The 23,000-nt window shown below is 43.0% G+C and overlaps 1 protein-coding gene and 1 long non-coding RNA gene across 4 annotated transcripts in view; one reads left to right on the forward strand and one right to left on the reverse strand.

The window, feature by feature from the left end:
- Positions 1-23,000, reverse strand: part of LOC139275163 (spermatogenesis-associated protein 13-like) — a 365,108-nt gene that overhangs the window by 195,515 nt on the left and 146,593 nt on the right. The window contains exon 1 of one of the 3 annotated variants that reach the window (XM_070892244.1): positions 18,539-18,561. The exons of the other annotated variants lie outside the window; for them this stretch is intronic. The gene's annotated coding sequence lies outside the window, so the exon portion shown is untranslated. Of the gene's footprint in view, positions 1-18,538; positions 18,562-23,000 lie in introns of those variants that run through there. 3 annotated transcript variants of the gene reach the window in all.
- LOC139274837 (uncharacterized) overlaps positions 18,853-23,000 on the forward strand; it is a 69,259-nt gene continuing 65,111 nt past the window's right edge. Inside the window, exon 1 of the long non-coding RNA XR_011595624.1 lies at positions 18,853-18,867. This is a non-coding gene — a long non-coding RNA (uncharacterized lncRNA). The remainder of the gene's footprint in view (positions 18,868-23,000) is intronic.

The raw sequence follows: 23,000 nt of genomic DNA on the forward strand, positions 1-23,000 counted from the left end.
AAGAATCTTCTTGACATATGTTCTCTCACGTCATCCGAACTGTTCAGCCTTTGGCCCTCCATTCACCACGACATTTATTCAGCCACGAATCTGCTCAACCACACCCTGACCACCACCTTAGATGCCCTAGTCCGTATTAAAACCATTATTCTCTCTCACCCTGGCCGTTCCCCCTGGTACGACCCTCATCTTCGCGCTCTCAAGTCCAAGGGGTGCAGACTTGAACGGATGTGGCGGACAACTGGTTTAGCCATTCACAGCCAGATCTGGCTGGACCACAAAGCATTATCGGGTCGTACTCTTGTCTGCCAAAACTGCTCACTTTTCCACGATCATTCTGGAATGCAAAGATAACTCCCGACTACTATTCTCTGCTGCTAACCGTCTTCTTAAAACCCTCTCCCCTGTCTCCACCACACTCACCTCTAACAACAAGTGCGAGCAGCACATGAACTTCTTTGTCTCAAAGATTGAGACTATCGGATCCAGCTGCCTCTGCCACTTCCCTTCCTTCCCCTAACCTACCGGGCCAAACTTTCTCCAAGGATCCCCCTGTCCTAGCCCTCAATTCACATCTTTCTCTAATTTCTCTCTGATCGCCCCTCTTGACCTCTCCACGCTCATCTTGTCCATGAGACCCACTTCCTGCTCCTTTGATCCTATTCCCACTAAACTGCTGACCACCCAACTTCCTTTCCCAACTCCTGTTAGCTGACATGGTCAATGGTTCTCTCTCCACTCCTTCAAATCTGCTATCATCAGCCCTCTCCTCAAAAAAACAACCCTTGACCCCATTGTGCTAGCAAGCATGCGCCTCATCTCCAACCACTCTTTCCTCTCCAAAGTCCTTGAATGTGTTGTTGCCTCCCAAATCCATGCCCATTTTTCATGGAACTCCATGTCTGAATCCTTTCAATCCGCTTTCCGCCCCTGGCACAGTACCAAAATGGTTCTCAAAGTCACAAATGACTTCCTTTGTGACTGTGACAAAGGTAAACTATCCCTCCTAGTCCTTCTCGATCCGTCTTTGACACAGTTGACAACTCCATCCTCCCAACGTCTCTCCACCATCGATCAGTTGGGTGGGACTGCAATCGCCTGGTTCCATTCTTATCTATCTAATCGTAGCCAGAGCAATGACTTCTCTTCCCACTCCCGCATCATTACCTCTGGTGTCCCCCAAGGAGCTAACCTTGGCCCCCTCCTATTTCTCATCTACATGCCACTCCTTGGCAACATCAGCGAAAATGACGACGTTAGTTTCCACATGTACGCTGACAACACCCAGCTTTACTGCACCACAACTTCTCTCGACCTCTCCACGGTCTCGAAATTGTCTGACATCCAGTACTGGATGAACAGAAATTTTCTCCAATTAAATATTGAGAAGACTGAAGCCATTATCTTTGGTCTCCACAACAAAATCCATTTCCCTATCCACCAACTCCATCTCTTTTCCCTAGCATGTGTCTGAGGCTGAACCAAATTATTCACAACCTTGGTGTCATATTTGACCCTGAAATTAGCTTAAGGCTACTTATCTGCAACCAAGACAATCTATTTCCACCTCCATAACATTGCCCGTCTCTGCCCCATCCTCAGCTCATCTACTACTGAAATCTTCATTCATGCCTTAGTTACCTCTAGACTTGACTACTCCAACGCACTCTTGGTTGGCCTCCTACATTCCTATGTAAACTTGAAGTTATCCAAAACGCGGCAGCCCATGTCCTAACTCGCGCCAAGTCCTGTTCACCCTTCACCACTGTGCTCGCTGACCTACATTTGCTCCGGTTAAGCAACGCCTCGATTTCAAGATTCTCTTCGCTCCCTCTTTCCCTCACTCACCTACCTCTTTAACCAAGCTTTTGGTCATCAGCCGTAATTTCTTCTTATGTGGCTCCATGTCAAATATTTGTTATATGACACTCCTGTAAAGCGCCTTGGGACATTTTACTACGTTAAAGGCACTATATAAATACAAGTTATTGATGCTGTTTATCATCATCAGTCTTTCCCATAAGCAGACTCCACAATCCGTACAATCAAGAATTTACCTTTACTGGCCAATATTTAGTCATACAATAGCATGACCCTGGGGTCAAGGAAATCTCTTGCATGTACTGGGTGCCGTAATCGCACTTTTGCCCTCACGTTCATTTCTCCTATGTTCCAGAAGGTGGACTGATCATTACAATAACACAAGGCTAGTATAAACCAACAAGCTGGCTTATTTTACAAAAAGAAAACATTTATATAGCGCCTTTCACGACCACCGGATGTCTCAAAGCGCGTTACAGCCAATGGAGTACTTTGGGAGTGTCGTCACTGTTGTAATGTATGAACCGCCAAAATACAATTTTCAGTAAAAATCATTCTATTTAACACTCCTCATAACATAGAAAATAACAACACATGCACTCTACCTCTATGAGCAGACAGACTAGCAAGATCACTGAAATTAGTCAGCCCTACCCTGCCTGTCTGTTTTCCTTTGAAGGCTCCTGAAGTGTTCTCCAGCTCGACAGTAAACCACAGATTTGCTCTCTGACGCTCCTGCAGTTCTCCTCGTCAAGGGTTGGCCAGTTGAGCTGCAGTCAAATCTGCTACTGCCCCAAGTGCACTACCCACCCTCGCTCAGTTCAAAAGAATACCAGAATTTACAAATTCTATTGTCTCAAATTGATATGATATGCACGAAATGCAAGTTTCTGCCACAGATGCTGCCTGACCTGCTGAGATTTTCAGCATTTTCTGTTTTTATTTCAGATTCCAGAATCCCCAGTATGTTGCTTTTGTGATATGCAAGAAATATCATTTTGACAGACATTCTGATCCCAGTAGTTAGGCTGAAAAAGTTCTCTCAGATAGTTTGTGTGTTGTGTGAATTTAATCTCTTATGAGTCAATCTTAACTTTGATAGCAATATCTTAATATAAACTAGCCCAAACTCCCTCATGGACAAATAGTCAAAAATCTTGAAACACGCTGGTAGATAAATCTTAAATCAGAAGCAAAATCTATCTTGCATTTAGCGTGGCTTTCATACCCTCAGGATGTCCCCAAACACATCACAACTAATTAATTACTTTTCAAGTATAATCACTCATGTAGGCAGCTAATTTACACACAGCAAGGTCCCACAAACAGCAATGAGAAATGACTAGTTAATCTATTTTATGGTGGTACTCGAGGGATAAATGTGGGCCAAAATACCAGGAGGAACATCAACAAGATCTGTTAGAAACAGCAGCTGGAGATGTTTATAAATTAATGTGAACATTGATTTAATGTCATGCGTGACCTGCAAGGTTCTATGGTATTCAGCTAAGTGTTCCACAAAGACAAAAAGCTAGGGGCACTCCTGGCTTTGATGCATCATAAGGTATTTCAGCACACATATTAACCCATTTATTTAAAATGGATTAACCACTACTAAAAAATAGGAGAGAGGTGAATTTCATACAATAGATAAAATGTTTGTTCATTAATATTGCCAAGCTATTTCTAGGCTATAGTTTTGATATTATGAGAGTCTCCCGAAGTATTTAAAACTGTTCGAAATACACAGCAGGTCCTTTTGCATCTACATAAGAACATGAGAACATAATAGGAGCAGGAGTAGGCCATACGGCCCCTCAAGCCTGCTCCGCCAGTTAATACGATCTTGGCTGATCCGATCATGGACTCAGGTCCACTTCCTTGCCTGCTCCGCATATCGGTTAAGAAAATGTCTATCTCGGTCTTAAATTTATTCAATTTCCCAGCTTCCACAGCTCTCCGAGGCAGCGAATTCCAGATTTACAATCCTCTGAGAAAAGAAATTTCTCATCTCAGTTTTAACTGGGCGGCCCCTTATTCTAAGATTTGGCCCCCTAGTTCTAGTCTCCTCCCATTAGTGGAAACATTTTCTCTGCATCCACCTTGTCAAGCACGCTCAATCTTACACGTTTCGATACGATCACCTCTCAATCTTCTGAATTCCAATGAGTAGAGGCCCAACCTACTCAACGTTTCCTCATAAGTCAACATCCTCATCTCCGGAATCAACCTCGTGAACCTTCTCTGAACTGCCTCCAAAGCAAGTATATCTTTTCGTAAACGTGGAAACCAAAACTGCATGCAGTATTCCAGGTGTGGCCTCTCCAATACCCTGTATAACTGTAGCAAGACTTCCCTGCTTTTATACTCCATCCCCTTTGCAACAAAGGCCACCAAACAGTAGTAGTGAGGTTGGGGATGGCATCAAACAGGAAATTAGGGATGCGTGCAATAAAGATACAGCAGTTATCATGGGTGACTTTAATCTACATATAGATTGGGCTAACCAAACTGGTAGCAATATGGTGGATGAGGATTTCCTGGAGTGTATAAGGGATGATTTTCTAGACCAATATGTCGAGGAACCAACTAGAGAGCTGGCCATCCTCGATTGGGTGTTGTGTAATGAGAAGATTAATTAACAATCTTGTTGTGCAAAGTCCCCAGGGGGAGAGTGACCATAATATGGTAGAATTCTTCATTAAGATGGAGAGTGACACAGTTAATTCAGAGACTAGGGTTCTGAACTTAAAGAAAGGTAACTTCGATGGTATGAGACATGAATTGGCTAGGATAGACTGGCAAATGATATTTAAAGGGTTGACGGTGGATAGGCAATGGCAAGACATTTAAAGATCACATGGATGAACTTCAACAATTGTCCATCCCTGTCTGGTGTAAAAATAAAACAGGGAAGGTGGCTCAACCGTAGCTAACAAGGGAAATTAGGGATAGTGTTAAATCCAAAGAAGAGGCATATAAATTGGCCAGAAAAAGCACCAAACCTGAGGACTGGGAGAAATTTAGAATTCAGCAGAGGAGGACAAAGTGTTTAATTAGGAGGGGGAAAAGAGAGTATGAGAGTAAGCTTGCTGGGAACATAAAAACTGACTGCAAAAGCTTCTATAGATATGTGAAGAGAAAAAGATTAGTAAAGACAAATGTAGGTCCCTTGCAGTCAGAACCAGGTGAATTTATAATGGGGAACAAAGAAATGGCAGACCAATTGAACAAATACTTTGGTTCTGTCTCCACTAAGGAAGACACAAATAACCTTCCGGAAATACAAGGGGACCGAGGGTCGAGCAAGAAGGAGGAACTGAAGGAAATCCTTATTAGTCAGGAAATTGTCTTAGGCAAATTGATGGGATTGAAGGCCGATAAATCCCCAGGGCCTGATGGTCTGCATCCCAGAGTACTTAAGGAAGTGGCCCTAGAAATAGTGGATGCATTGGTGGTCATTTTCCAACATTCTATAGACTCTGGATCAGTTCCTATGGACTGGAGAGTAGCTAATGTAACCCCACTTTTTAAAAAAGGAGGGAGAAAAAAAAATAGGGAATTATAGATTGGCTAGCCTGACAGCAGTCGTGGGGAAAATGTTGGAATCAATTATTAAAGATGTACTAGCAGGGGTACCGCAAGGTTCAGTGCTGGGACCCCAGCTATTTACAATATACATTAATGATTTAGACGAAGGAATTGAATGTAATATCTCCAAGTTTGCAGATGACACTAAACTGGGTGGCAGGGCGAGCTGTGAGGAAGACGCTAAGAGGCTGCAGGGTGACTTGGACACGTTAGGTGAGTGGGCAAGTGCATGGCAGATGCAGTATAATAGATAAATGAGAGATTATCCACTTTGGTGGCAAAAACAGGAAGGCAGAATATTATCTGAATGTTGACAGATTAGGAAAAGGGGAGGTGCAACGAGACCTGGGTGTCATGGTACGTTGGCATGCAGGTACAGCAGGCGGTGAAGGCGGCAAATGGCATGTTGACCTTCATAGCGAGAGGATTTGAGTATAGGAGTAGGGAGGTATTACTGCAGTTGTACAGGGCCTTGATGAGGCCACACCTTGAATATTGTGTACAGTTTTGGTTTCCTAATCTGAGGAAGGACGTTCTTGCTATTGAGGGAGTGCAGCAAAGGTTCACCAGACTGATTTCCGGGATGGCAGGACTGACAAATGAAGAAAGACTGGATCGACTAGGCTTATATTCACTGGAATTAAGAATGAGGGGGGACCTCAGAAACATAAAATTCTGATGGGATTGGACAGGCTCGATGCAGGAAGAATGTTCCCGATGTTGGGGAAGTGCAGAACCAGGGGTCACAGTCTAAGGATAAGGGGTAAGCCATTTAGGACCGAGATGAGGAGAAACTTCTTCACTCAGAGTTGTGAACCCGTGGAATTTTCTACCACAGAAAGTTGTTGAGGCCAGTTCGTTAGATATATTCAAAAGGGAGTTAGATGTGGCCCTTACGGCTAAAGGGATCAAGGGGTATGGAGAGAAAGCAGGAATGGGGTACTGAAGTTGCATGATCAGCCATGATCATATTGAATGGTGGTGCTGGCTCGAAGGGCCGAATGGCCTACTCCTGCACCTATTGTCTATGCTTCTATTCCATTGGCCTTCCTGACCACTTGCTGTACCTGCATACTAACCTTTTGTGTTTCATGCACAAGTACCCCCAGGTCCTGCTGTACTGCAGCACAAGATGTGGTAGTAAAGAAAAAAAGATCTGTTTCCCCAAAAAGTGCAGTTTTTAAATGCAACAACCTCTCTTCTTGCAGTGTTTTTTTTCTTATCTGTTATATGCATGACTAAACATAGAATTTCTTATATTTTTTCTGCCACTTTATTCTTTAAGGTGCTGACTCTTGCTGGGGTATGGCACCACTGATGCCAACAGCACACTGGAACCTCTACTAAAGGGCTATTATTCATGTAGGGGCCTCAATGAAGGTCAGCAGGTGCAGTGGTTATACGTTCAAGCCCCATTCCAGGACTTCAGCATGTAATCTAGGCTGACACCTCAGTGCAATGCCAAAGGAGTACTGCATTGTCATAGGTGCTATCTTTCAGATGAGATGTTAAACCGAGGCCCTATCTGCCTGCTCAGGAGGACATAACAGATCCCCTGGTACTATTTGAAGAGCAGAGGGGGAACTCTTCCAGTGTCCTGCCCAACAATTATCCCTCAACCAACATTACCAAAAACTATGTTTCTATGTTTCTAAAATAACTGGTCATTCATGTCATTGCTGTTTCTGGGATCTTGCGGTGTGTAAATTGGCTGTTACGTGACTGCACTTCAAAAGTCCTTGTTGGTTGTAAAATGCTTTGGTAGGTCCTAAAGAAATGAAAGGCCCCATCAATAAATACATGCAAATTTAAATTAATCAGCACAATCCTCTCCCAACGTCTGCATCAATACACGTTCTAGCATGTTGCGAGAGTATGGTGATCAGGAGCAAGAACTCTGGCTGAATTTGCCTTGCGAACCAACATCCAAAATGCTAACCTGGCTGGGATTAACTAACTCAGCATGGAGCCTTCGGGAAGCTCTAAAATACTGAGTTAGCAGCCAAGGAACGACAACAACTTGTATTTATAAAGCGCCTTTAACGTAATGAAACATCCCAAGGCGCTTCACAGGAATACGAGATAAAAGTTTGACACCGAGCCGCACAAGTAGAAATTAGCACAGGTGACCAAAAGCTTGGTCAAAGAGGTATGTTTTAAGGAGCACCTTGAAGGAGGAAAGAGGCAGAGAGGTTTAGGTAGGGAGTTCCAGAGCTTGGGGCCTAGCAAACAGAAGGCACGGCCACCAATGGTTGAGCGATTATAATCAGGGATGCTCAATTAGAGGAGCGCAGATATCTCCGGGGGCGGGGGGGGGGGGGGGGGGGGGCTGGAGGAGATTACAGAGATAGTGAGGGGCAAGACCATGGAGAAATTTGAAAACTTGAGAATTTTGAAATCGGCGTAAATGTGGAGACTGACAAGTTTTGGTTGAAGGTTTCAGCAGTGATGGGGATGAAGTAGGACCACAGACAGATGATGTGCAGGTGCAAGTAAGTGGTCCTGTAGATGAATGTGATGCAAGGTTTGAAGCTCAGTTCATAGTTGAACAAGACATTAAGGTCTGTAGGCTCAGTCTGAGCAAGGAGCCAATGTAGATCAGCAAGCAAAGTGGGGGGGGATGGGTGAACTGGACTTGGTGTAAGTTAGTATATAGGCCGCAGAGCTTTGGATTAGTTGAAGTTTATGTAGCGTGGAAGGTGGGAGGCCTTCGAATAGTCAAATCTAGAGTTAACAAACATATGGAAGAGGGTGTCAGCAGCAGATGAGATGAGGCAGTGGCAGAGTTGTGTGATGTTATGGAGGTAGAAAAAGATGTTTTTTTGTGATGGAGCAGATATGTGGTCGGGAGCTCATCTTGGGGTCAAATATGACGCCGAGGTTGCAAATGGACTGGTTCAGCCTCGGACAGTTGCCAGGGAGAGGGATGGAGTCAGTAGCTAGGGAATAGAGTTTGTGGCGGGGACCAAAGAAAATGGCTTCAGTCTTCCCAATATTTAATTGGAGGAAACTTCTGCTCATCCAACAATAAGAGGAGCGATTGGAAGGGGTGGCGAAAAGCTTGGTGATTTGAAAGCTGTTTCTGAAGGAAGGACTTGGAGAAGGAGAGAGAGGTGAGTAGGCAGAGAGGCTTAATGAGGGAATTTCAGAAAGTGGGACCAAGGTGGCTAATGGCAGGCTTTAATTATTTGGGGGTTGGAGGAGTATGGGAGGTTACAGAGATAGGGACAAGCAAGACAATGGACAGATTTAAATTTTAATTAAAGGTGTCCTCTTTGACCTCTTTTGTTTCCCAATGCCCAGGGCATCAATTTCAAGATCTTCATCCTAGTCCACAAATTTCTCGTTCCACCTTCCATCAACAATATTCTCCAGGCTTATCGTCCAACACACAGAAATGCTCCTCTGGCTCTGATTACCTGCATGTCCATGAGTGATGAATGAGCATTTACTTCTGTGTTTTTATTCTTGAATTATCGATCTTATCATGGGTACCTCCCACCCCAATTTAAAAAATGTCCTCAAAACTTGCCTGTTATATATGCTTTACCTTTCCTAACCTCCTCAACTTATTTAAAATGTCTTAAGAATTTTCATTATATGGAATAATGCTATACAAATTGTTTTAATTGGCTAATTGTCATGTGTTGGTGTTAAATGGGGTACAGTGTATACAGCACAGCTTTCTGCCACTAAACTCACTTAACCAACACAAGGCATCCTTTATTATTTATGATCCAAAGCTGTAACCTATCTAATAAGCAAATTTTCCTAATTTATTTGCAACAGCTCTCTTCATGTCACAATGATGCCATCAATGCCATAATTCTTGTTATTAATTTTTCAAGTTTAAATGCCATAAAATTTGTAAATACACTTGAACAATCGCCCTACAGATGTACAAGTCTGGTTTTATTAAAAAAAAAATTCACTGACCAAATAATTAATAGTTTGCTCTTCCTAGTGCACTCAAGTTGAAATAAATGATGATATTTGTGCAGTTACACTTTAGAAGGTATGTATTTAAAGCAAATAAGCACTCTGCCCTAAAGGTTTATTTAGGAATAAAGGCAGGACAGCTCGGTGTATACCAGTTGGAGGATATAATTCAGCACACGTCATGGTTTGCCGCAGACTGTGCTATAAAAGTTAATTAACGGAGCTGCCCCAGTTAGCAAAGCAGACCCACAACCAGTGGACGTGTTTTTTTCCCGAAATGTGAGCATAAACACTTCATTTTTTAATTCCCTAAAAGATAAACGTGTGTTATTGATAAGGATTAGCATCAGTTTTTCTTGAATTCTACGAATAGATTCTCCGATTTTTTCAGGTGGTTTTGCATCGTACATGCTGTGCTGACATCATGGCTGAGATGATCATGCATCTTTGAAACCTATTTTCAACTAGCGGAGAAATTAAGGTAATGCAATTTGTATTTTTAAGGGGTCTTGGATCTTCTTTTGGTACTACCATGAGGACGATATTCTTCACACTGCAGCATTTCACTCTGCAGGATGCACTGCAGCAATTCGCCAAGACTTCTTTGGCAGCACCTCCCAAACCCCTTCGGCTTGGGAATGAACGTGTTCAGGGCAACGGTTCCGGTTTCGGCGTCGGGAGGACGCATGCACACAAAATAGTTCGTACAAATTTCGCTCGGGGGTTGGGGGGGGGGGGGGTGGGAGGACGCATGCGCGGAAGCGGTTCGAACAAATTTATTAACAAGCATTTGATCAAATGCCCTTTGAAAGTCCAAATGCGCAGTAACAACCACTCGACCCTCATCAACCCTCTCTGTTACTTGATCAAAAAACTCAATCAAATTACTCAAACACGATTTGCCTTTAACAAATCGTTTCATTTTTTAAATCTATCTTTTTCCAAGTGCCAATTAATTTGTAAATCATTCAGTACAATGTAATTTAGCGCAAGTAAGTTTCAATGTTTTCACAAAATCAATGATTTGACTGTATGTGCCAAATGATTAACGCTAGATTTAAATTTAGCTTTGATGCACACCAATCATATGGCTCCTACCCCATGAATGTAAAGGCAATATTGTTCATCCAACCAAATTAAATAATGTGTATTTACTGGTGATACGAGTCATTATTCGACTAAAATAATTCTCTACTAAAGAATATAATTGCTTCATCCATGATTATTTGATGAAAAATATATTTCTTTACATTACTTACATTCATCATGCACATGGTGTCTGTAATTGCATGATGAGCTGGTCAATCTTCTACTTCTTTATTGATTAAATGTTTAAAGTGCTGTGCTTTTCCACTTTCTAGTTATTTATTTTCTTCATGGATTATTCACAAATATTGTACAAAATTATTCTCCCCAATATCTTCCGACCAAAGACCATGACAATTTGACCTTACTCTATACCCTAAAATAAATTTTATAATGCAATACAAAAAACATAATTTGCCCAGAAACATAAAAATCTCACTTCTAATCATGAACACTTCCCATTCCCAGCCCTCCAATTCGCCTGCCAACTCTCAATCAGTTACACCATACCTGTTACTTCACAGTCCAGTCTGTCCAATTTAAGCATGATATTCAGAAGCAAACAACTTCACTACAACTCCTAGCCTCTATCACAGTTGTATTGAGGTTGATAGAACATAACTAAATAACCAAACTACAAGTCCTGGAAGCAATTGTGTGGCACCAGACTTCAGCCCCCAACCCCTGAACCTCTCTCTCTGACTTCACACAGCCTTAAGCTTCCACACTTCCTCCTGATCTCAATTCAAAGCTGGCTGTCTCCTTCTTCCAAGGCCATTTTCTGATTTATAGGCTTGAATCCAAAACTTCCCACGGTCTCAACTCAGCACCTCTCCCTGGACCAGGCCCATATTTTCCCTCTTACTCCTTTCCCAGACTTTGCTTCTCTTAGAATAATATAGTGGACTTAAATCATCATTTATGCCAAGAGCGGCAAAAACAGAGGTGATTAAATATATGTCTAAATTTTCTACAAGTAAACACATTTTAAGGCAATAGAATATATGAATAATTGTGTTTATTTAAAAAAAAATTAAATTGCGGTTTTGTTGGTGAGCAGCACCAGAAGATCAATCAATTATTTTTATTATTCACTGGTGATTTAATAGAATCACTGCCCTCCTTGTCAAGGTTGTTATCTTTATGGTGCATTCAAGGTTTAAAGCAATCATCAAGGCTACACAAAACATTCTATTGACTCTGGATCAGTTCCTATGAACTGCAGGGTAGCGAATATAACACCACTTTTTAAAAAAGGAGGCAGAGAGAAAACTGAATTATAGACCGGTTAGCCTGACACCGGTGGTGGGGAAAATGTTGGAATCAATTATTAAAGATGAAATAGCAGCGCATTTGGAAAGCAGTGACAGGATCAGTCCAAGTCAGCATGGATTTATGAAAGGGAAATCATGCTTGACAAATCTTCTAGAATTTTTTGAGGATGTAACAAGTATAGTGGACAAGGGAGAACCAGTGGATGTGGTGTATTTGGACTTTCAAAAAGCTATTGACAAGGTCGCACACAAGAGATTAGTGTGCAAAATTAAAGCACATGGTATTGGGAGTAATGTATTGACGTGGATAGAGAACTGGTTGGCAGACAGGAAGCAGAGAGTCGGGATAAACAGGTCCTTTTCAGAATGGCAGGCAGTGACCAGTGGGGTGCCGCAGGGTTCAGTGCTGGGACCCCAGCCATTTACAATATACATTAATGATTTAGATGAAGGAATTGAATGTAATATCTCCAAGCTTGCAGATGACACTAAGCTGGGTGGCAGTGTGAGCTGTGGAGGATGCCAAGAGGCTGCAGGGTGACTTGGACAGGTTAGGTGAGTGGGCAAATGCATGGCAGATGCAGTATAATGTGGATAAATGTGAGGTTATCCACTTGTGGCAAAAACAGGAAGGCAGAATATTATCTGAATGGTGACAGATTAGGAAACGGATAGGTGCATCGGGACCTGGGTGTCATAATACATCAGTCATTGAAGGTTGGCATGCAGGTACAGCAGGCAGTGAAGGCGGCAAATGGCATGTTGGCCTTCATTGCTAGAGGATTTTAGTATAGGAGCAGGGAGATCTTACTGCAGTTGTAGAGAGCCTTGGTGAGGCCACACCTGGAATATGGTGTTCAGTTTTAGTCTCCTAATCGGAGGAAGGACGTTCTTGCTATTCAGGGAGTACAGCAAAGGTTCACCAGATTGATTCCCGGGATGGCAGGACTGACATACGAGGAGAGACTGGATCAACTGGGCTTGTATCCAGTGGAGTTTAGATGAATGGGAGGAAATCTCTCAGAAACATAAAATTCTAATGGGATTGGACAGGTTTGAGGCAGGAAGAATGTTCCCGTTGCTGGGGAGTTCGAGAACCAGGGGTCACAGTCTAAGAATAAGGGGTAAGCTATTTAGGACCGAGTTGAGGAGAAACTTCTTCACTCAGTGGTCAACCTGTGGAATTCTCTACCGCAGAAAGTTGTTGAGGCCAGTTCGTTAGATATATTCAAAAGGGAATTAGATGTGGCTCTTACGGCTAAAGGGATCAAGGGGTAAGGAGAGGAAGCAGGAATGGGGTACTGAGGTTGAATGATCAGCCATGATCTTACTGAATGGTGGTGCAGGCTCAAAGGGCCGAATGGCCTGTGCCTGCACCTCGTTTCTATGTTTCACACTTCAGGCCTGGGCGAGAATGGAGGGAGGCTACCCACTGTGTAAGGAATTGAAAAAAAAGGTGTGTATTTTTTAAAACAAATGTACTCAAGGACAAAGCCTTTTCTTGACATTTTTCCCTATCTTTCGAGTACATATTTGAACTACTAGTCCGATGCCGAACAGTCTAATAGTTACTTGAGGTAGACATGAGCTTCCAAGAATATAGTTTTCCTATTCAGTTTAAGATATTGTGACAGACCAGTGCAGTTTTGAAAAACATCTATGTGCTTTAAATGAATGAATATTCAGTTACTAGCTTGTGTTTTATCAGCAATTGTACCAGATTGAGAATCTGTAAAACTACAACTACATTAAAGCTGTTGATGACCACCAAGGAACTTTTTTCTCTTCTCGTTGCAGTATGGTTCAACTATTGCTGATCACCTTCAAATACTTTGCTCAAATGTCAATTAATAATTTTGGATCCTTCACTGCGAATTCTGGCAGGTGACTGATTCATGGGAGGCATCACTTCTGATCAGTATGCATGCACACACTTTACATTCTTCCAGCAGGATTCATTGAATAGTTACCAGGAGCAGAAACATTTGTGCCTAAATTTGTAATCGGCCAATTCGTAAGGGGCAAAGTGGTCAGCACACTCCAATGGCACACCTGTTCACGTGGGCTCAGGGACCAACTTAAATTGGTCCATGTTCCTGCTTAGCATGAATAAATGAGCTGCCAGTACAATTCGCACTCTTCATTTGCAAGTTGCATTACTGGGGGGGGGGGGGGGCAGAGGTGGGAGTCGGCGTGAAATCGGACATCACTGACGTTAGTTAAAGGTAGCCCTCTTAAAGTGGAACTGTAGCTGCAATCACATTCATTAGCAACACCACTGAAATGGCATGCAGAAAAGATACTGGAACAGCTCCCTCTTTTCAGATGCAGCTTTGGAAGTGCTGGTGGAGCAGGACGACAAGAGATGGAATCTCATCTTTCTACCCAGTGGCTTGAAGGTATTCCGGCTGGCTTTGCTGCAACAGCGGGCAGAGGTACAAAGCAAGTCAGTGCCAGAAGCATTGCTCCAAGGACATGTGGCAGTCTGGATGGAAAGGATGGGGCATTGTGGACTGGTGCAGGATGAAGGCATCATCACTACTTCCAAGATACTGGGCACGTACCTGTATAATTCAATGTCGCAGGTGAGTTCCACATTTAAGGAATGGAATCCCTTCTTGTTGTAATAGAGGGTTTGGTCTTGTATGGGAGCACGCAGGGCCAAATGGGTACAATTGCTGACACCCTGCACATGAGGAAATCAAGCAATTCTTGCAAAACCTCCCGCTCGGTAGCCTCCATTGGGATGGTGATGGATTTCTAACACTCAGCAAGCAGTGCATCCATGACCTCCTTGATTGCAGTGTGCACAGCAAACAGATTTTTTTTTATACTTGTGTTGCCTGATGAATATTGGAAGGAGCCTGATGCATAAAGATTCAGGGCCACAGGCTGTGCTGTAAATGCTCATGTGCTGGGCTGCAATTCAGCCAAAACATTAGCCATATATTACTGTCAAAACTCTGAAAAGCATTCTCGAGCAGTCTATCGTCCAAACGAGTGCTGTGTATGGAGAAAGAGTCAGACTGAACACTGTGAGCTCAAAGTAAAGTGTGATCGTAGTCTTTTATTGCAGGTCTCCAGAGTGCCTCTCCAACCTGTGAAGCCTCCTTAAATATCTGTGCTCCCAAGGGATTATGGGATCCCTTGGGACTCCAGGGGATGAGCCCTCTGGTGGCCGTACAGAGTAAATACAAGTCCACATATATAACGAGGCCTTGGGCAACATGGACCATTTTCCATCTCTCGGGAGCCTACTGTCAACAAAGGCAAACATTGACAACAAGGTCCAACACCGTCTTCAGTGTGTAGGTGCTGCCTTTGGTCACCTGAGGAAGACAGTGTTTGAAGATCGGGACTGCAAACCCGGCACCAAGCTCGTGATCTACAGAGTGATATCCGCCTTCCTATATGGCTCAGAGACATGGACTATGTACAGCAGGCACCTCAAATCACTGGAGAAGTACCATCAACACTGCCTCCACAAGATCCTGCAAATCCATTGGCAGGATAGGCGCACCAACGTCAGTGTCCTCGCTCAAGCCAATATCCCCCAGCATTGAAGTACTGACCACACTCGATCAGCTCCACTGGAAGGGCCACATCGCCTGCATGCCTGACACGAGACTCCCAAAACAAGCGCTCTACTCGGAACTCCAACACGGCATGCGAGCCCCAGGTGGGCAGAGGAAATGCTTCAAGGACACCATCAAAGCCTCCTTGAAAAAAATGTAACATCCCCACCAACACCTGGGAATCCCTGGCCCAAGGCTGCCCAAAGTGGAGGAAAAGCATCCGGGAAGGCACTGAACACCTCAAGTCTCTTCGCTGAGAGCAAGCTGAAGCCAAGCGTCGACAGCGGAAGGAGCGCGGGGCAACCCAGGCACCCCAACCACCCGTTCCTCCAACCACCGTTTGCCCCACCTGTGACAGAGACTGTAGGTCCCACATTGGACTCTTCAGTCACCTGAGAACTCATTTCTAGTGTGGAAGCAAGTCATCCTCGACTCTGAGGGACTGCCTATGATGATGATCGTCCAAACAGAGACTTAACTTAAAGAAGGCGAGTATCCTTTTAAGAAGTGCTTCTGCAGCATATTTCCTGACTATTAAGGCAATGACTAACTGGTCGCGGTTAAAAACCCTGTGAATCAGGCACCTGCATCCACAAAATTAGCAAGTGTGTCCTTATTCAAATACAGGACCCTTATTTTAATATTTAAATTAATGTTGCTTTCCTTACGGGTGGTTGCCAAAAAAAATCTTAGGACTAAGTTAGCAGTAGCCCCGTCTCACACACACACACACACACACACACACACACAGAGCAAGTGGGCCATCACACTGCTAAATTTGTCTAAAAATAGGCTCAACAATGAGAAATTTAGACCCCTATTGAACAATTTCATTTTGCCCACACCACCCCACTCCCATCAAACCCAGTGGCCTCAAAGGCAATGCAGCACCTATACCACAACTTCTGCTGAAATTGTCTAATACACAGACCAGTGACAGAACCTGGGACTTTGATATCTGTAAGGCTCAGCCACTCATCATATCCAGATGAGCTACTCGAGAACCTGTTAAGAAGGTTACACCTGCTAATTGCACCATAAACATCAGGACCTACCCTGCACTCAACATGAACAGGGCGTGCGGGGGTTAAAATAGAGGCAGCATCCTCTCCGCCGGGTTGGGCCGGATTCACATCTACTGTCAGTTTAACTGTTGTGTTTCGGGTAGCTTGTAAGGCCCTTGCCGCATATTACTGAACGGTTTGGCAGGCATGTTGGTTCTCAAGTCTTAACTCGCCGCTCTTTATATTTTGCAGGACATATTCAGCACCAAGCTTGTGCAACAATGTACAATTGCTCCAAAATCTTTAACGTTACTGTGCCTGTGCAAACCTTCCACAGGTGCAATTAATGCAACTTCGCCAATTTGGCTGCAGTTTTCTCCTATTCAGATTGGTCCAGACAGGTCGCAATGAGGAAATAGGCTCCGAAATGATACAATTGAGCTGTATGCCTCTAGTATCACTGTTTATATTTGTAATCATAAGCGTCAAAGGCACTGGGTGAAACAGCCACACCAGGAAACTGTTGGTGCCTCTGTTGGAAGAGGGTTGGGCTGTTTACACCACACACACACACACACACACAATTAATTCATGCAGGTTTGACACCTAGTCTGTTTTGAGTTAGCCCTCCTCAGCCAGAATAATGACTGCAGGATTATAAACAGTCACAAAGTCTCATAATAAAGGAGGAAAATAGAAATTAACCAGTGTTTCTGCTCCCAAAAGCTATTCAATGGCATCTACCAAAAAGTAAATATCATAAAAAGTACAGCAGGCTTAGCACTGATGGCTCCTTTGGTTTAATAGTCTATCGGGTGATGTATCAAGAGTGCTGCCAAACTGCTACCACCCCTGAAACTATACCCCAGGATGAGTAACAGCTTAAGAAGAGAAATGTTAGGTGAAAAAAGAGTAAAAATGGTAGGGAAAATGAATCAGCACTCGTGCTTTTAAATTTGAGGGAGGTAATGTGAGGGCACCTCCCATCATCACAATATCAAAAATGTGATAAAAGGGAGGACAGGACGTTCCTTAGTGACTATTTTCATCTGGCAACTATTGCATGGTATTCCCCAATCCAGCATTACATGAATGCAGAATAAATACTAAAAACAAAGATACTTTTACACAACTGCCTTCAAATACTCAGCCACATTCTGAAAGAGCTTTTTGCAAGAACAGGGTATTTTAAATGCTATCTCGTTCTTTCCAAACCTTTCCTGTGTTTTGAATTACACTGCGAAGGTAAGGCCATTGGAAAGAACAACAATCTGCAATTCCATCAAAACCAACTGTGTTTTTTTTTAAAAAAGGAACAGGGTTCCCTTGATGGCTTGAGCAGTTTATCCAGCTAACAACTAAGTTGTACAGACCAGGAAAGTTTTAGGTTTGACCACTTGTTTGTGTTCAGTTTGTTGAGCGTAGTCAGGAGTTTGGCCTCGACAATGCTGGGTTGTGGGTCAAGAGAAAAAATTGCAAGAGTTCCTGCTCCTGATTGCAATCTAGCAACTCCTGATGAACTGCACATCAGGGGAGAGGACAGATCAGGCTTGACTGTGATATCTCCATGGTCAAGTAGCCTGCCAACACTCACTGTCAAGGCTCATAAGGGGGAGGTACTACCTAGCATCTGTAGAACTGTACCCCAGAAAGATGTCAACACTTTCAGGAATGTGAGAATTTTTTTAAAAACATAAGATTTGGGCTTACGAGACTGAATAAATTAATTTAAGGCACGTGGGATAGCTGACTATGATACCAATCTTATTGTTCAAGCCTCTTAATCATCCTTAAAGTAATGAATGAAAATATTTTTCTCATAAGATATAGTATACAGCACGACACAAAGACATATGCTTCATCCAATTACAACTAATCTATAGTCCATCTTTTTGTATATTCTGTTTTCAGCCACTTTTCCTAAACTTCTCATCCGTTCTTCAAATGTGATAAAATCTTGCAGTCTTTTGAAAGCACATTATCTCCCCTTGTATACATTAACCCCCACAGTGGTTAGAGAGCCGAAAAAATTTAAAACATTCAGTAAAGGAACGGGCAATTAGTTACACTGGAAAGTAGCAAGGTCTAAAGTAACTCGGGTTAGTTGCACAGATTATTTAAATTTTTAAAAAGCCAAGATGTTACTGAAAGTGTAGGCGAGATATACGATCACATTTGGTAATCTTCAAATATAATAAAGCAGTCCATCACACTTTAGCATTATCCAAACTACTTCACATGAACTCACCAAATCTTGTGAACTAAATCTTTTCAAATGTACACAGCTTTCCAAGCAAAATGGCAGTGCGTTCTCAATCTGAACCTAAACAACTTTTTGTTGCTCGGAGATATACTCCTATTCAAATCCACTGCAATGCTCCCAAGTAAGCTGCACAGCACTGAGAAATACTGTATGATGATATGTTGGCAGTAAAAGACTGATGACTCCACCCACGCATTGCTAGTGGGCGGTGCTGTAGGAAATCAAAGCACTTAGAACAGAAAACATGTTTCATACTTTCCTTCAGTCATTTGGACCAGCGTTACGAAAGCACTTTGCCCTCCTTCGGCAGTGTGGTAATGTATTATATTTGTTTATATAGCAACCGGTACAGTCTGACAAAATCTTTAACTAATAACATTCTGCTAGAAGACATAAACCAACTCAGTTCACAAGTATTTAATCTCTGGTGTGTGCACTATGAGTTGTCACTGTGGCAGGAAGTGATGCATTTCATTTGGCACACAATTATATGTATTTGTTCTGATCAAATATATATTTTCAGTAAAAGCAGTTTGTTTCTCAAAGGACTTTGGGACAGCCATTTACTAAGAACTGCATTTGTCTTAAGTAAAAATGTTCCTTAAAATTTTTTTCATGTGACATACTCCTATTCTCAAGAAGTTTCATTCACTATTTTAAACAAACACACACACTTGTATTATAGAAATCTACCAGTGGCCCAAGAACTATAGCACCTAATTTGCATGGAGTGTTTTACTCCTGACTAAATTTGCATCAGGTTCATCAACAAAGGAAAGCAGTCTTTGTAAAAGCACTGAAACAGCCATCCCTCTCTTGAAGGTTGTTCAACTGTAGAATAATTTAAAAAAGGTGAAGTGTATCTAACTATATTTGTCACAAACTTAAATGTTATAAAAGAGTTAACTGTACCTATTGCTGCTCACTTCATAGGTGGGTATCTTGTCACAAAGTTGCTTGTTTGTTTGCAAATATCCAATCTGAATTAATATTTTATATAAATGCAACAACTGTGCAAATTTGAAAATCTTTTCAGTCCACCATTGGCGACAATATCTTCGAGCCCTTAGACTATTCCTTGAGAAGGGAGGATGGCAATGTTGGTCATGCGCTATTCCTCCCCGTGATTGAGGAAAATGTGGGATATGGGCAGCATCAGTGGGAAGACCTGCATTCCGTCCAGTCAGGGATGGATGCACGGCACATAGGCAAGCAGTAGCTCTGGATGGTTGTTTTACAATATATATTCTGGGAATCCAGTGATGTAGTCAACTGAAGTGTCAGAGCAATAACGGTTAATGTACAAAAGATAGCAAAATTGAGAGATATTGTGTGCTCAAAACTGAGATAGACAGAGTTGAGAGAGAGAGAAATTGTATTGGATTTAGGAGACAGAATAGAGTCAATTTGTACAACCCAAGGCCAATCTAGTAGAGCATAGAAATAAGAAACGGAAACTCTATGAATTCAGCACTTCTAACGCAAAGCTTTACGAATAGGAAATGCATTTCAGGAATTCCAGTATTCGTACTTACAATTTTCCATCCATTAATTTTAAACATGCTCAAATTCTTGATATGCACTCCTGGACTGCTGAAAACTAAAATGATCACCCATGAGTACATGGAACTGATAGAGTTCATAGCAATGAGTTAAGTAACAGGGAGGATAGCAACAGAGTAGAAAACGGACAATTTTGACAAGAGACACAAACAAAATAAAGAGATGGATTAAATGCAAGAGTTTGTGTTTGTGATGTAATTTCAAAAGTGAGGGGCTATTTTTACCTGTTTAACTTACGACTTCTCAGTACCAATAAATGGGAGTTCTCAGTGAAGATTTATTTTCAGTTAAACCTGATGAAACTAAAGAATTGTACCACCAAAAGCTCCAGACAAATAGATTTCAATTGAAAAGGGAGGTGGAAGAAAGGGAGGGAGGGAAAGAGAGGGGGAGTCTTAGGAGAGAGGTGAAGGGAGGGACAAAGGAGAAAAAACACTTATGTAGTGGTCAGTAGTGATTATTTCCCCCCCTCCCCCCCGCCCCACCCCACCAGTTTTCTTCACTCCCACTGGAAAATAAGCTGGCTGTCACACTAATTTCTGAGCAAGAGGTGGTGGATTCAATCCACTGCAGGACTGAGCACATAATCTAGGCTGACACTTAATGGAGCACTGAGGAAGTGATGCATTGTTGGATGTGCCATCATTCAGGTGAGAAGTTGAAGGTATGTTCAGGTAGACTTAAAAGATCCCATTGCATAATTTCAAGGTGTTCTCCCCATTTCCTGCCAACATTTTTGGCTCAATCAGCACCATCAAAACAGATTAACTGATCATTTACTTTGCTGTGCACAATTTGGTTGCTCTATTTGTGTACATAGCAATAATTAGTTGGCTGTGAATTGCTTTGGGATGGGAAAGGTGCTATATAAATACAAGTTCTTTCTCCCTATACAACCACAATTTGTATTTATACATCATGTTTAATGTAGTATAACATCCTAAGGCATTTCATCATCATTATAGGCAGTCCCTCGGAATCGAGGAAGACTTGCTTCCACTCTAAAAAGGAGTCCTTAGGTGACTGAACAGTCCAATACAAGAACCACAGTCCCTATCACAGGCAGGACAGATAGTCATTGAGGGAAACAGTGGGTAGGACCGGTTTGCCGCACGCTCTTTCTGCAGCCTACCCTTGATTTTTGCATGCTCTTGGCGATGAGACGCGAAGTACTCAGTGCCCTCCTGGATGCACTTCCTCCACTTAGGGCGGTCTTTGGCCAGGGACTTACAGGTGTCAGTGGGGATGTTGCACTTTATCAGGGAGGCTTTGAGGGTATCCTTGTAACGTTTCCTCTGGCTCGTTTGCCATGAAGGAGTTCAGAATAACATAGAAACATAGAAAATAGGTGCAGGAATAGGCCATTCGGCCCTTCGAGCCTGCACCGCCATTCAATGAGTTCATGGCTGAACATGCAACTTCAGTATCCCATTCCTGCTTTCTCGCCATACCCCTTGATCCCCCTAAGAGTAAGGACTACATCTAACTCCTTTTTGAATATATTTAGTGAATTGGCCTCATCAACAACACTCTGCCGTAGAGAATTCCACAGGTTCACCACTCTCTGGGTGAAGAAGTTTCTCCTCATCTCAGTCCTAAATGGCCTACCCCTTATCCTAAGACTGTGTCCCCTGGTTCTGGACTTCCCCAACATCGAGAACAATCTACCCGCATCTAACCTGTCCCGTCCCGTCAGAATCTTATATGTTTCTATGAGATCCCCTCTCATCCTTCTAAACTCCAATGTATAAAGGCCCAGTTGATCCAGCCTCTCTTCATACGTCAGCCCAGCCATCCCGGGAATCAGTCTGGTGAACCTTCGCTGCACTCCCTCAATAGCAAGAACATGCTTCCTCAGATTAGGAGACCAAAACTGAACACAATATTCCAGGTGAGACCTCACCAAGGCCCTGTACAACTGCAGTAAGACCTCACTGCTCCTATACTCAAATCCTCTAGTTATGAAGGCCAACATACCATTTGACTTCTTCACCACATACCTGTGTGCCAACTTTCAATGAAGAACCATGACACCCAGGTCTCGTTGCACCTCCCCTTTTCCTAATCTGCCACCATTCAGATAATATTCTGTCTTCGCGTTTTTGCCCCCAAAGTGGATAACCTCACATTTATCCACATTATACCACATCTGCCATGCATTTGCCCACTCACCTAACCTGTCCAAGTCACCCTGCAGCCTCCTAGCGTCCCCCTCACAGCTCACATTGCCACCCAAGCTTAGTGTCATCTGCAAACTTGGAGATATTGCACTCAATTCCTTCATCCAAATCATTAATGTATATTGTAAAGAGTTGGGGGTCCCAGCACTGAGCCCTGCGGCACTCCACTAGTCACTGCCTACCATTCTGAACAGGACCAGTTTATCCCGACTCTCTGCTTCCTGTCTGCCAACCAGTTCTCTATCCACGTCAGTATATTACCCCCAATACCATATGCTTTGATTTTGCACACCAATCTCTCGTGTGTGACCTTGTCAAAAGCCTTCAGAAAGTCCAAATACACTACATGCACTGGTTCTCCCTTGTCCACTCTACTAGTTACGTCCTCCGAAAATTCCAGAAGATTTGTCAGGTTTATCAGTGCTTCAATGCTTGGGATGTTGGCCTGATCGAGGACGCTAATTTTGGTGAGTCTGTCCTCCCAGGGGATTTGCAGGATCTTGGAGACATCGTTGGTGGTATTTCTTCAGTGACGCGAGTTGTCTACTGTACATGGTCCATGTCTCTGTGCCATACAGGAGGGCGGGTATTACTACAGTCCTGTAGACCATAAGCTTGGTGGCATATTTAAGGGCCTGACTTTTGAACACGCTTTTCCTCAGGCAACCGAACGCTGCACTGGCGCACTGGAGGCGGTGTTAAAT

Source organism: Pristiophorus japonicus, chromosome 10 (genome assembly GCF_044704955.1).
Source record: "Pristiophorus japonicus isolate sPriJap1 chromosome 10, sPriJap1.hap1, whole genome shotgun sequence".
In the NCBI taxonomy this organism is placed as follows: domain Eukaryota; kingdom Metazoa; phylum Chordata; class Chondrichthyes; family Pristiophoridae; genus Pristiophorus; species Pristiophorus japonicus.